Raw genomic sequence first — 14,462 nt, forward strand, 5'->3', positions numbered from 1 at the left:
AGAAGGAAAGGGAAAGAAGCCGATTTACATGGTCCTCACACTCAGGTGAAATGAAGCCCACAGGTCTGTTTGCATAAAGATATTCATTCTTTAAATATTCAATCAGCACCGCCTATGTGGCAGACACTCTCCATGTATTATTTCATTTACTTATCTCAATAATTCAATGGAATGAGTGTTAGTCTCCAAGATTTAGACATAAAAGAGCAGTGGTTCGTAGCAATTAAATAAATACCTGGTCCATTGTCTCAGCTGTAGAAAGTGGTAGAGCCAGAATTTGAGCTCAGATTTGGTACCTGGCTCCTAACCCACATCTATCTACCACTGCCTAGAATTAAAGGTTGTGTATAAAACATGAGAAATTATAACATGCTATTTATTACCGAAGAGAATCCAAGGATCATCACATGTGTGGCCACGGTCAACCTTCCCAACAGTCCAGAGGTAATTTTATGACCCTGTATTATATAGGAAAGCCATGTTGAACATTTTTCTTGATGCTGAACCAAACAACATTCTAGAAAGGACACTCCTGAAAGGCAGGGTTATTATATGAAATCATGTGTGTGAAACTTAGAAAACTGTAAAGCACTATAGAGATATTTAAAGAATCTTTCATTCAATAAAAAAAAAGATGTGAAAAAATTTTAATAAATAAAAGGGAGGATCCTCAAATAAAGGATATTGATTACTTGATGGATAATGTCAACTTCAGTCTGACAAAAACACAGAGCATTTTTCCAGAAGGATAGTTCTTATCTAAAGACAATATCAGTAAATTCCAGGTCTGCAATAGCATGTCATGGGGGAACTAACACAGCCCAAGCCAAGCATTTTGGTTTTTGATGATCTTGCTGGATAGAGTACAGAACTTAGGGGGATCCAGGAAAATGAGGAACTCACGGGCTGTTCCGATGGTCTCTTTCAAATCGCCTATGTCTTGAGCAGGCCTATGGGAAAGTTTGTGTCTCTGTATGTCCGTGCTAGATTCTCCAGACTGCGACTAGAATGATCTTTCCAAAATGCAAATTTGAGCATGACGTTATCCTGTTTAAAAGTCCATATTAAAGCTGCACATTGACTTTGGGATGAAGTCCAAGATTTTTAATGTGCTCCTTGATGACTAAGCCCTCACACGTATTACCTCTCACTTCTTCCCCAAACTCTATGCTCTAGTCACCCTGAGCTACTCTCAGCCTCAAATGCACATTTGCCGTACCTCCTGACATTTCTCTGTGCTGTTTCTTCCTCCAAGAATGTCCTCCCTGACTGCTCCCTCCCTTCTCCCTTCCCTACGCCATCTTGCCTGGCTTACATCTACTCACATTTCAGGAGCCAGATCTGGCCTTTCCTTCCCTGAGAAGCCTTTACTGACTCCCAGTTCTGGATGGAGGATGGCCACAGCACCTGGGCTCATGCCCATCCTGGCATCTCCCCGCCGCCTGCCGCCCCAAGCCAAAGTCCAATGAAAATGGACTCACTCCTTTCTCTGCCAAGTCTCAGGGAGGCGCTGCGTACACAGTGTTTGTTGGGCAAACCAGTCCATGAAATTAACAAACGAAGAGTCTTGAGTTTGGAGCGTCTACATTCAAAGACATTTCCATCAGTCTCAGTGTACTGGATGTACAAGTAAAAGAGATGCCTCCTTGCTGTGGAAGCTTGATTTCTGACTTAAATTCTGCCTGAGACATAGGATTTAAGCTGTGAACAAAAACTAGTGATATACTGAGTAGTTTCAAAATGAGCTGTAGTTCAGTCACTGAAAGACGAAGTCATCACGTGCTGGTCAGAGCAGCAGCTTCTGAGCCAGAGCATCTGATGTTCCTGCTCCCAGGGCCAGGCTTGGGCTGAGTCCAGAGATTGGGGAGAAGGAGCCACAGCTGTGGGAATTTATGGAGCGTGGGAGCTGGGGGCAAGATCTGCCAATGCTCAGCTTTATTCCTGACTTCGTTTTGCTCTATTGCAGCAGGAGAAGGCTTCATGGGGCTCTGTTCCTACACAGTCTCCAGAACTGGGCACAGAAATCCTCAGGGAACACACACCTCTCCTATGCTGGGCAGAGCCAATGTCAGATATCTCCATCACCCCCAGCTTCTCAGCCCCTGGTCCCCCAAATGCCAACAGGGCAAGGTGGGATAGTTTGGGAGAAAGACCCCTAATGTAGGAGTTCCCATTGTGGCTCAGTGGTAATGAACCTGACTAGTATCCATGAGGATGTAGGTTTGGTCCTTGGCCCCATTCAGTGGGTTAAGTATCCAGCTTTGCTGTGAGCTGCAGTATAGGTCACAGAGGTGTCTCAGGTCTGGCATGGCTGTGCCTGTGGTGTAGACTGGCAGCTACAGCTCCAATTCAATGCCTAGCCTGGGAACTTCCATATGCTACAGGCGTGGCCCTTGAAAGAAAGAAAGAGCCCTGATGTAGCCACCAAAGGCTCAACACTGGTCCAGTCTCCTCTACTTTGTGATTCATGTCACCTTGGGACAAATCTCCATCCCTCTGAGCCCTAGGTTTCTCATCTGTAAAATGGGGATAAAGACACCTGCCCTGCCTACCTCAGGGGTTGTGGTGACGATCAAATAAGAAAATGGCTGTGAGAGAGCTTTGGAAACTGTAAAGTGCCATGGAAATGCCAGAGAGTGTGATTAAGAGACAGTGGCTGCCCCCACACTTACTTCAAAGGAGAGAAACAGGGTGGAGAAGGCTGACATACTCTGCTTTTGAAGTGCACAAGAGCAGCTCTCAGCAGAGAAAAAACAGCATTGCTGCTTAAAAGGCAACTTTCAAAACAACCATTTTCTCTCTGAAGGGAGAATATAGTTGGGAGTACTTCAAAGGCTGGAGAAAATTTCCAGAAAAAAAGAAAGAGAGAGACATTCTCAATCCAACTTTTAGTCAAGTCAGAGTTATTAAAAAAAAAAAAAAACCTTAAGAACTCGTCACTTATTTAAAAAGAATTTTAATGCATTGAAAAATTAAAAACCGTTAAGAGGGGCAGACGAAGGCACTGTGTTCTCTGTTCCTGAGGATCACACTGCAGAAGGCGGATGTAATGAGACTGTCCATCGTTCACTGCTCCCTCTGATTAAACATTCTCTCCAAGGCTTTCCTCCCCGTCCTGATAAATTTCGTACCAAGAATAAGTCACCAGGAATAGGCCCTTATCTCCCTCTATCCATCTCTGACACCTAGCTATCAAGTACGGTGAGATTATTTATTCGGTTTTTCTTTCTCCTTCCTTTAAATAGAGCAGCCTACAGAAGATCAACTTCAAGAAGCCAGAGCAGAATAACAGGGAAGGGAAAATGACACCTGCACCTCCAAGCAAAGAGAGACCCCTCTTTTAAAACAACTCAATATGAAAAGCTCCGGTCTTAATGCCAATGGCCAGCGAATGGCCATGTAGAAGGAGTGCTTGGTTGTAATGTCCAGGAGGTCAACCAACTGGAACTTGGCCCGACTAATATGGAAATATGACCATGCCCTCCTCCCAGCCCTCTGTCCCTTCCCATTCCCAGTAATTGTGATGAGGAAGCAGCTTGAGCCTGAGGTCCCCAAAGCCCTGAAGAAACAAGCTTTCCCCTAAATTCAGCCTTGGAGGAGCCCCTTCAGGCCCACATCATAGCAATATGGTTGCTGGGAGACCTGGCTTATTTTCCCCATAGGTTGTCCCCATGTCTGCAGAATATGCCCAAATTAGATACCTCTTAGACAACATGCAAAGCTCAGTTGGATGGTCACATTTCCTACTCTTATTATACGCAATCAGACAGAGGTAGGGGGCAAACCGGAGAAGGTACAGAAAGAAATCCCTCTTCCCAAAGGGGCAACCCACAGGCAGGAAGTTCTTTCTGCCTCCCCCCACCACTGGATTTGGTCTCAGAGTTTATTTTTGCAAAGGGCTTTGAAAGCAGAAGTCAGAGAAATTTCGAAGAATGTGTGTGTGTGTGTGTGTGTGTGTGTGTGTGTGTGTGTGTGTATGACTGGGTCACTTTGCTGGAGAGTAGAAAATGGTACTACATTGTAAATCAACTATACTTTAATAAAAAATGTAAAATAAAAAAAGAAAGAGAGAAAAAAGAAAGAAATTTCAGTGGTCTGCAGTGAAGAAGGGCAGCTGCCTGCCAAGAGAAGATTAGCCTGGAGCAGAGGAAAAAGAGGGGCCGCAAGCAGGGTGATATCATAGGAGAGAAGAGGCAGTCTGAACCCCAGCTCTTCTGCCGCAGTTTTAAGCAACCTCGTTTAATTAAAGTTGTGCCTCTTGCTGGCATGAGAGCAATGGAAGTGTCAGCATGCTTGTCAGGAGCTCCTTTGCCTGGAGCACAGATCAGAGCACCCATGGCTGAGTGCCAGGCTTCCTCTCCAGCACAGATGGGAAGGCCAGGGGTAATTACCCCACCCTGGCCAGTCGCCTTCCTGGGTGAAATTACAGAAAAGTTGGAGACAGCGGCTCTATCTGATTCTTATTCAGCATCATTTCCAGGGAAGGAATGAAGACAGTCAAACAGGACATTCTGATATGGGCAGGAAGGCAGCCCTGAACATCTCCTCTCTGTGGACCATTTTGTAGGAAAGTAAGTCAGAGTCACAGGCGTGCTGTGAACTGGCCCTGCAATGGTCCACTCTGCTACCCAGCTCCACAAATGTAACTGGCTAATTGAACTGTCTGAACTCTGCAGGGCACATACAGGAAGAGGTTTTCCTCCTATCTCCAGTTGTGCTTTGCCCAATCTCCCCTTTCAATCTTCCTCATATATATATGGGAAGGGGAGATTGGGCAAAGCAAATATATACATGTATTTGACTGTGCTGGCAGCATGCAGAAGTTCCCAAGCCAAAGATCTAACTCATGCCACAGCTGCAACAAAAGCCACAGCAGCCACAGCAAATTCTTAACCCACTGGGCCACTGGGAAATTCCTTTTGAATTTTTTCCCTCCATCTTTCAAGTATCTTGGACAATTTGGGGCTTTCTGGTCACTTCCAGTTTAGATTTCAACTTTAGATTTGCCCTTCATCATGGTAAGCCTGGCTTAGACCCCAAGGGGTGGGGGGAGGGGGGACTTAAAATAGGAAGGGGAGGGCATAGTCCATCCTCCCACTGGCCACCATCTTTCTCACCCACATTGAGGAGGGAGTGGCCTGCCTTGGGGCCACAACCCCTTCCTGAAATCCTTATCTCTGTAGTATTCCCTTGGTGTGCACCTATGCAGCTACAGGGCTGATGCTTATTATTCATTCTCCCCACGTTTCAGAAAGGCTATAAAGGACCTCTTCTGTGTCCTCTGGAGACCACTTGCAAATGAGGATCACTGCTCCATCTTTGAGGGCAGACAGTTGCTGGTGCCTCAGAAAAGCCCTTTCCTCCAACCAGGGAAAAAGCTCTGAGATACACCCCCGACCACCCATTTTGTAGATTAGGAAACTCAGATTTAGAAAGAGACCTTCAGGAGACCTTGGGGTCAGGAAGAAAGTCTACAGGAGAGGGACTCAGATTGCTGTGCTGAGTGTGCAATTTGTGTGAGGTTGGTGCCAAGAGACAGTAGAGGTCATTTTGTGGAGCTCTGTTATTAGGGAAACCTGGTTCTGTGCTAACACTATGACCAAGACCAGCATGTGGCTGACAAAGAGTGAGTGTGACCTTGGGCTTGCATTAATTGTGATGAGGGTAATCAGTAGGAAAAGAACACAGGTTTATTGAGCACCAGATATTGGACACTTCCTGCAAGCACTTTTATGTAAGTCTAACCTGATAGTACCTTGGTTCCCCTGTACATTGTCCCTATTGTTTTGGAGGGATTCTCAGATTCCTCAGTGAAGGACATTTGGGGAACCTGGTGGCACTTCCACATGCAATCAGAAAGTGTGAGGAAATTAGCACACAAGAAGGCCATCTTTGGCCAATGGGCAACCTTGAATTCTCCTCTCTTCCATCTCTTAGATGGACGATGACAAGATAAACGGCTTTGCAGAGGATTCCAACAGGACTGAGCCCTAGTTAGCAATAGTGGTGACCAACTCAAGGACATACCCATGTATGGGTCCTACCTCCCTCTTGTTTCAATCTTAACCAGGACCTGCAGGTGGACCTCCCATTCCCCCATTCCTATTTCCTGCCACCTCTTCCCAAAATATGTTCCTTGACCTCAGATCTTTCTCTCAGGCTCCAGAGGTGACCCAAGCTAGGTTAATGAACCACATTTAGTCAGTGTGTTCAGTGCTTTACATGGATTATCTGCTTTAACCCTCAAGTAACCCTATGAGGTTAGTACTAATTTTATCTTCCTCTGATGGATCAGGAAAGTGAGATACAGAGAGGTGAAATAACAGAATGCCTGCCATGGGTGGTGGGGTGGGGGGGTTGATGACCCCAGTGAACTCAGGTGAGAACTCTTCCTCAACCTAGGGTGCTGGGTTTGCTTCTGGCCTCTGACCCCATCACAGAGCACATGGACATAGGAAACCCCAGGATGATGAGGGAAAGCATCATCAAGCCTTAAGAAGGAGAATTGGAAGAAAGGGGTGGCTGAGCCCAGAAAACATTCAGAAGGCTCCTGAGATAAGCCTTCCCCTCAGCACCACATGCAGAGGAGGAGGTAGTTTATTCTGAGTCAGCTAGGAAGACAGAACTATCATGGTATGTGGAGGCAAGTCTGTGCTCAGTACGAGACAGAACTTTATGGAATTCTGTGGCACAATGGATTAAGGATCTGATTTTGTCACTGCAGTGCTCTTCTTGCTGTTATGTCACACCCCTGGCCAGGGACCATCCATATGCTGTGGGCATGACCAATAAAAAAAAAGAAAGACAGAACTGCCCAAGCACAGAATGGAAAAATCTGGACAAGAGTAAATCTGATGCTACAGGTGGAAGAGTTGAGGGTACATGGCCAGACATTTCTTGGGAATGTTGTAAGGAGCTTCTCATGGGAGAATTCTGTCAGATTAGGGTAGGAGCCTAATTTTTGGCTGACGAAGATTTGCCTCTTCACTCACCCACCCAAAATAGCTTTGGCAGTTTCCTGGAGTTCCTCTGAATCCTTACTGCTGGTAGAGCCACCAAGAAGTTAGGATGAGGCATAGGCAGTGCAGGATGCCTTTCTAAGCGGGAAAGACCTTGCTTGTTGCTGAATGAATGAGGGGCTTATTCTTCCAGATAAAGTGTGAAGATGAGGACCTGCCTTGAGATTAATTTCTGTTCCCTACGTACTTAGAACAGGGACAGGCACAAAGATGACCAGTATATGCTTGGTATGCAAACAGAATATGCAAATGAGTTGAGCTCTTTGTGAGCTCAAATTGGCCTAATTCCTCAGCTATAATAACCCAACTCTGTCACAAGTCTTCTGTGATGCACCTGGAACTTCCCCTGACTTTAGAAGTCACTTCCCTTAAAACCCAGGAGATGCTCTTCCCAGGGAAGAAGCCTGGACCTGGAAAAACAGAGCAGATGTAGAACCCAGCTCAAGAAATGGGTCAGTGAGCCTGATGAGTAGATTGCCTTTGCCCTTCCGGGGGGCTGGGAAGGCTGAATGGATGAAAAGGTGCCTACTCAGAGCTGGGTCAAGACTGAGCTGCACCGACAGACACAAGAGGCAGAAGGGCTGCTCTCCCTGACTTTGCCCTTTGTGTGTGAATTACACACGCCCAGAAGGGGGCTGGAAGGGGCCATTACCTCTACCAGTTCCTCACAGAGAAGAGGAAATGGGCTGGAAAACGGGCAGCACAGGCTGGAATTTAAGGAAATGAGTGAATCATGGTCCAGGCTTCCAGTTGCCTCAAAAGCCATCCAAATTACTGGAGACCCAGTCCTTGTCTCTGTTTCCCTCCCCTAAGTCTACTTACTTTGTGCACAATCAGCTTCGGTGGTCTCTGGCTTGGGGTGAATTTTGCTCCAGTTTTTGGAAGAAGAGGCTCAGGCAGGCAGGAAATTCCAAGGAAGGAGGAATGATTTTTAGGGCCAACAGCTACCCCAACTCCAATCCCGCAGCTCTCAGGAAGAGGAGGAAAGAGTCTCAGCAATCAAGGAACACTGCCTGGAGAGAAGGTGTCTTAGACTAAGATACCTGGAAGTGTTGGCCCCTCCAGCCATCATTTGGCAAAGGGGGAAAGGAAATGTACCTGGAATCCACCCAGTTCCCTGCATCCCCACTGCCACCTGCTGGTATAGCAGCGACAGCCTCCCCTGGGTCTCCCTGCCTCCTGGTGTGACGCCCCCCGTTCAATTCCTCTCACACAACAGCCAGAAAGAATCTTTCTTCTGCCTAGATGGATGTCCATCAGATGGTGCTGCAAAAAGCAAGCACGGATGCTACACCGTGTTTGGTGAGGCCCTGTATCATCAGCCCCCATGCCTTTCCCTATGGCCTCATTCTAGTCTTTCTGCCCCTCACTCACCACATCTCACACATGCAGCCTTTCTTTTAATTTTCCAAACACAGCACAGTTCATCTTTTCTGCACCTGAGTAGTTGCCAGTGCTGTTCTCCCAGCCCCAAGCCTGTGCCCCCTTGTTATTCACATTGTTACTTTTTCTCATCCTTCAGGGCTCAGTCTGAAGTCATCCCCTGACCTGTCTAGTTCAAGTTGATCCTGGGCCTGGGTACTGGCAGATCCATTCTCACCTTTCCCCTGATATTTTGCATCATGGAGGTGGGGGCAGAGGGATACTGCCTTCTGCAGGTGGTGTTTCCCATCCTCAGTGTCCAGTGGCCTATGGCAGGGCTTACCCAATGGGAGGTATGGACTGGCTGCTGGATGGAACATGACTTTCTCTCCACCTCAGGTAGTATATCTGGTAGTTTGGATGGTTTCAAGGCAACTGGAAGCCTTTAAAGGATGTTCAGCAGAGTGGGGGGCATCATCCATTTACTTTTTAACAATGTATTGGAAAATGTATTGGATTTGGGAAAACGACTCTGGAGGAAGTCTCATTGAGAAATGACAATGGCTGGGACTACAGTGATTGCAACTGGGACAGAGAGAAGTGGACAGGTTAAAGTTGCCTTTGAAGGAAGCATTACCAGAGCTTGGTGCCTATTTGGGTGTGGTGCATGAAAGAGAAGCACGATCGGGAATGACGTCCAGGCATCACCACTGGGTAGATAGAGGTGACTTTTATTAGGATGACAAAAGTACGGTGGAACAGATGTTGTTCTGTTCACAGGGGAAACATTAACATGCATCCCTGCGATCTATTTTTCCCTATCCTGTAATACCTTCTATCTGTGTAAGCAACCTATTATCTATCACCTATGTATCTATTTTTGATTTATTTGTCATTTGTCTATCATGTCTTGAAGTTTGGACTATTGTTTATGCATTATGCTAATGATTTCACTTTTTTATTGTTCACTACTATTATGCAGATGTTCATTTGCATCCTATATTGACTTTATATTTTGTACTTTGTCAACTTCATAAACTAGTTCTGTAGGTTTTCTTGGCTTGTGGATTCTATAAGATTTATACCTGAACAATAGCATTATCTATGGATAAAGGCAGTTTTGCTTCTTGGTTCACATCCTTGTAACTTTATTTCTATGTCTTGTCTTATTACAATGGAAGAACCTCCAATAAAATGTTGAATACAACATAAATCTTAGCCAGAAAGTGTTGAAAACTTCAAGTACAATGTTTAGTTGTGGGATATTTTTACCAGATGCCCCTCATTTGATTGGGGCAGTTTTCTTTTCCTAGTTTCTGAGAATTTTTATCATGAATAGTTGTTGGAATTTGTTAAATATGCTTTCTGTATCTATGGAAGTAATCACATCCCCTTTATTTTGTTAATGTGTTAAATTACATAATTTTTGAAATGTTAACCCAACTTGCATTCCTGGGATAAGTCTCACTTGGCTAAAGTGCATCACTGTTTTTATATAGGGCTGTATCCAATTTGCTAATATTTTGTTATGGATTTCTATGTTTTTATTAATGTATTTTTTTCTTTCTTACAATGTGTGTGGTATTTATAGCTATGTGGCTTTTCACGGGTTTCTGGAACATTCTAAAGTTATAATAAAGACTCTTCATACTGATTCAGTTGAAATTTGAATGTCTCACAGCACGGTGGGGCCTCAGGCACATCTGTTCAGCTTTTGTCCTGAAGCATCTATTCCCTGCTGAGCCTTTCAGGTCTCTGTGTGTTCATAGCCACCCTTCCAAGCATGTCAGCAGCTTCAAGCCTCCATGTCTGCCTCCTCAGGTCAGTGACATAATGGTCCCTCTGCCTCTCCACACTGTTGTAGGGAAAGTATCCCCAGAGAGAAAACCAGTGAACTTGGGCCAGCTCTTCTCTCAGGGATTAAAGTTCTGCTCTGCCTATTATCCTTTGCTACAAATAATCACATGTATTTGTTCATTATTATAGATAACAATGGTGGCCATGATGATGAGATGTGGCTCTATTTTTTGCTGGTCACTCGGTCTTTTTAATTGGGAAACACAGGCCCTTCAATTCTGGGAAGTGTCCTTAATTTCATTGTTGATAAGTACCTTCCTTCCATTTTCTCTGTTCTTTCTTTTAGGAATCCCTATTATTTAGATTTTGGATGTCTGAAACATCCCCCAAATGTCCCATTTTTTCTCCTTGACTACATCTCTCTTTTTTCATTTTGTTTTCATCTTGTGTGTACTTTCTGGGAGATATCTTTATCTTCCAATCCTCCTATTGGGTTTTTCACACTTATCATCATATTTTATATATTTAGGTTATGTTTTTGCTCCCTGAATTTAATGCTTACAGCCTTCTCTTCTTTGTTTCATGGATATAATATATTTATTATCATATGATATTAATGATAGATCTTTTTTAAGCTTTTCTTTTTTCATATTTTTTAAAGTTTTATTGAAGCATATTTGACTTACAATATTGTGATAATTTCTGCTATACAGCAAAGTGATTCAATTATATATATACATATAACCATTCTTGTTCAGATTCTTTCTGCAGATTATTACAGAATATTGGGTAAAGTTCCCTGTGCTATACAGCAGGTTTCCATTGGCCAATCATTCCATATACCACAGTGTGTATACACCAGTCCCAAACCCCTAGTCCATCTCTCTCCCCAACCTGTCCCTTTTGGTAACCATAAGTTTGTTTTCAGTCTGTGAGTCTATTTCTGTTCTGCAAATAAGTTCATTTGTATCCCTTTCTTAAGATTCCATACATAAGTGATATCACATGATATTTGTCTTTCATTGTCTAACTTTGCTTAGCATGATAAGTAGAGGTTCATCTATGTTGCTGCACATGGCATTATTTCATTCTTTTTTATGGCTGAGTAAACTTGTCTTATTCCTGCATTTCATCCAAGTTGCTTTTTCTCACACTTGTTTTGATGTCTATGTTTTAAGTCGAGGACATCTTTAGTTTTCCAGTGATGCTTAATTGTCCACCTATGTTTAAGGTTAGCAAACTGAAAAGTCCAGTTGGAAGCTCTGTGTAAGTGATTAGTCCTTCCCTGTTGTGAATGTTGCATGTAGGCATGTGTGCTGGTTTAAATTTTCTTGGGGAAGCTTCAATTGCACTATCTTTATGTCTGTCCTCTTAGACTGGTCATATTCCTCAGAGAAATTCTTCTGATCTCTTTCCTGGAAGTTCAAATCTGGCTGCCAGATTCCTGGGACCTGAGAGTGAGCAGGGGTGGGCAACCTCAACATTTTCAGTACACAAGCTTGCATGGAAGCCCTCCCTTATCTTTCCTTATGGTGGCTTTGCCTTCATATATGTCTGATGCCTCCAAGGCAGAGACCCTCTCTTCTCTCTCCAGAAAACAAGCCTCCAGTAAGTATTCTGGAAGGGTGGAGAGGGGCAGTTGCCCACCTTCCTGGAGGTGATAAGATCTAGAACAATATGAGTCCTGATTTTAGTAATATTTTCTTCTTTCTTTCTTTTTTTTCAGCTGCATCCATGGCATATGGAAGTTCCCAGGCTAGGGTTTGAATCAGAGCTGCAGCTGCCAGCCTACACACAGCCACAGCACACAGCAACATGGGATCTGAGCCATGTGTTGGAACTACGGTACAGCTCATGGCAACATGAGATCCTTAACTCACTGAGCGAAGCCAGGGATCAAACCCGCATCCTCATGGATACTAGTCAGATTCATTCCTGCTAAGCCACGAGGGGAACTCCCTAGGATAATTTTCATTCCCACTCCTAGGTTAACCAGGACCAGAAAGCCCCAAACCTTTTGAGAGCTTGGGGTTGGAAACTGGTTTGCTTTGCCGCTCTCCCCATTGCGGCCTTCAGATTCAGCTTTCTTTATGCTAAGTCAAATGTAACTTGCACATCTGCAATCCAGCTTCCAAAGTAGTTGGTGCTACTCCTTTTACAATCTCTTTGTCCTTGAAGGTGTATACCTATTATTTTTTAAAGTATCAGTTTAGCAGTGCTTTGGAGAAAACCCTATATTTTTCAATTGACAGATAAAATGATGACTTGATAGCTGAGGCCAGATCTGGTAGCCCACAGTTACTAATAGGCAGCAAGCATGCAAACATGACAGGTTTTCCAAAAATATTCACTGTTTGGGTGAATATAAAATTCCACCCCCCCCCAAACTCCACAGCAGGAGACTAATGGAGCAAGCCTTAAATTTGAAGGTATTAAAAAAAAAAAAAAAGAACTCTCCACCCATTGTAGATGGAGAGTTTAGGACACTCATTGTCACATGAACTAGTATAATTTATGCACAGTTGTTTTTTCCAAATGTTCTGAAAATCTTCAGAAGCAGAGCCTTAGTAGATCACATAAAGGAGCAGGCATTTGGGATCCATCCAGGAACCCATCTATTTCCACCATAGCCCTTGCCTCCTCTGCTCACCCACATTCTGAGCTTAACCCTGCAAAGGCCCTCTTTGGCCCTTGGTCACAGCTACCTCAGCTCAGACATAGCAGGAAGTTGCTTTTTCATCATTACAGCTGGTTGATGAAAGAAGCACCCAGCATCTAGGTTAACTCATTCAGGACTCTGTGGCTGGCTATGTTCTCAGCTATACCCTCAGCCTCTATTCATTTGGGAAAGTAACTGCAGTAGCCATCAGCTATTTCCAGAACACTTAAGGAGAAAATATTTCTCTAAGACCTTCTTTCCTAAGAAAGTGAACACATTTCCTATCATCTGCAACCCTTAGAAGATAGGAAAGGGCCTTAGTACAGATGAACCATCCTATGGAGGTATCGGTGCCTTCTGATTTGGAAAGTAGGTCTTCCCCTGGTGCTGGGCCCCAGGTACTCCCTACAGCTTACCTTACCCTCCCCTCCACTCCCCACCCCACCCCACCCCTCCACCCCCAGCCCCACTGCGTGCTTCGTCATCCAGCATCCCAGGACTATTCTCTCCAAGACACAAACCTGACAACCACACCCTGTCTGCCTCCAATCTCCAGAAATCCATGGACATGGACAGGTCAACTCAGACCTGCCCTTCCCATTCACCCTCAGGGAACACTAGTAAATATAGAAAGGGCTGGAGAAAGGGCATTATCAGGTAACATTTTCTTCTACAGTTTGAGAGATCTCAATTTGATTCTGTCTTCGGTGCTGCGTTATGATACAGCAATGTCATGATCACTTCACAGCCACAGAAGGAATTATTTTCACTGGCGTCTTTCATTTTTGATCCCCTCATCCTCATGTGTCTGCCTGCTGACAAACCAGAGCTGTCAGAGCCACCTGTCACTGCAGGGGGAAAAAATACCTTTTTGACAAGTGTATCTTCCTCTGGAAGATACTCTTTGTACCTGATATCTGCTTCCCAACTCATGTTTGTGACACTTCTGTTATTTCAAAGGGCCTCATGAAATTCTCCAAAAAGGAATCTCAAACCCAATTAATTTAAATTCATTTTCATGTTGAATGTGCAACATGACATATTTATAAAAGAGTGTGTGCATCATAAAGTTAAGCAATAGGAAGGTCTTGTTGTAAAGAAACATCCTCCCCCATTGAAAGCAAATCTAGGAGCCCCCAAGGACCTAAGCAGGGAAGGGCACCAGGAGGTGGCACGTTGCATTCTGCATAGGGGTGGGTGGTGGATGCTTAATTCTGATTCTGAGGTTAGCTCCATGCTGGTAGAAGTTTTCCTAGATGGAAAGAAACAGTCCTTTCTATTTCCCTTTAAGTAAAACACCCCATGATAATAACAACCTGTTCTTCCTTCCTCCAATCTCACCTTCCCCTTAGACAACATGCTGAAGGCACATCAAGCCCTAAGAGTCACCCACGGCATTACAAAATCTAAGCTTGCATGCTCTATCCCCTGGTTCCTGAGTCAGGCTGCTTGGTTTGTTTTTACTTTTGTTTTAATAAAGACCAACAGGAAATAAAAAGAAACTCATTCAATAGGGAATATCTTATTCTCTGAGTTCAATAGCAACATTTTGGCTTTAGATTTGGGACAGTGGTTGATACATATGTATTGTCCTCTCCTCCAGCAGGATCCTACAAAACTGTCAA

The sequence above is a fragment of the Phacochoerus africanus genome, chromosome 1 (genome assembly GCF_016906955.1).
Source record: "Phacochoerus africanus isolate WHEZ1 chromosome 1, ROS_Pafr_v1, whole genome shotgun sequence".
Lineage (NCBI taxonomy): Eukaryota > Metazoa > Chordata > Mammalia > Artiodactyla > Suidae > Phacochoerus > Phacochoerus africanus.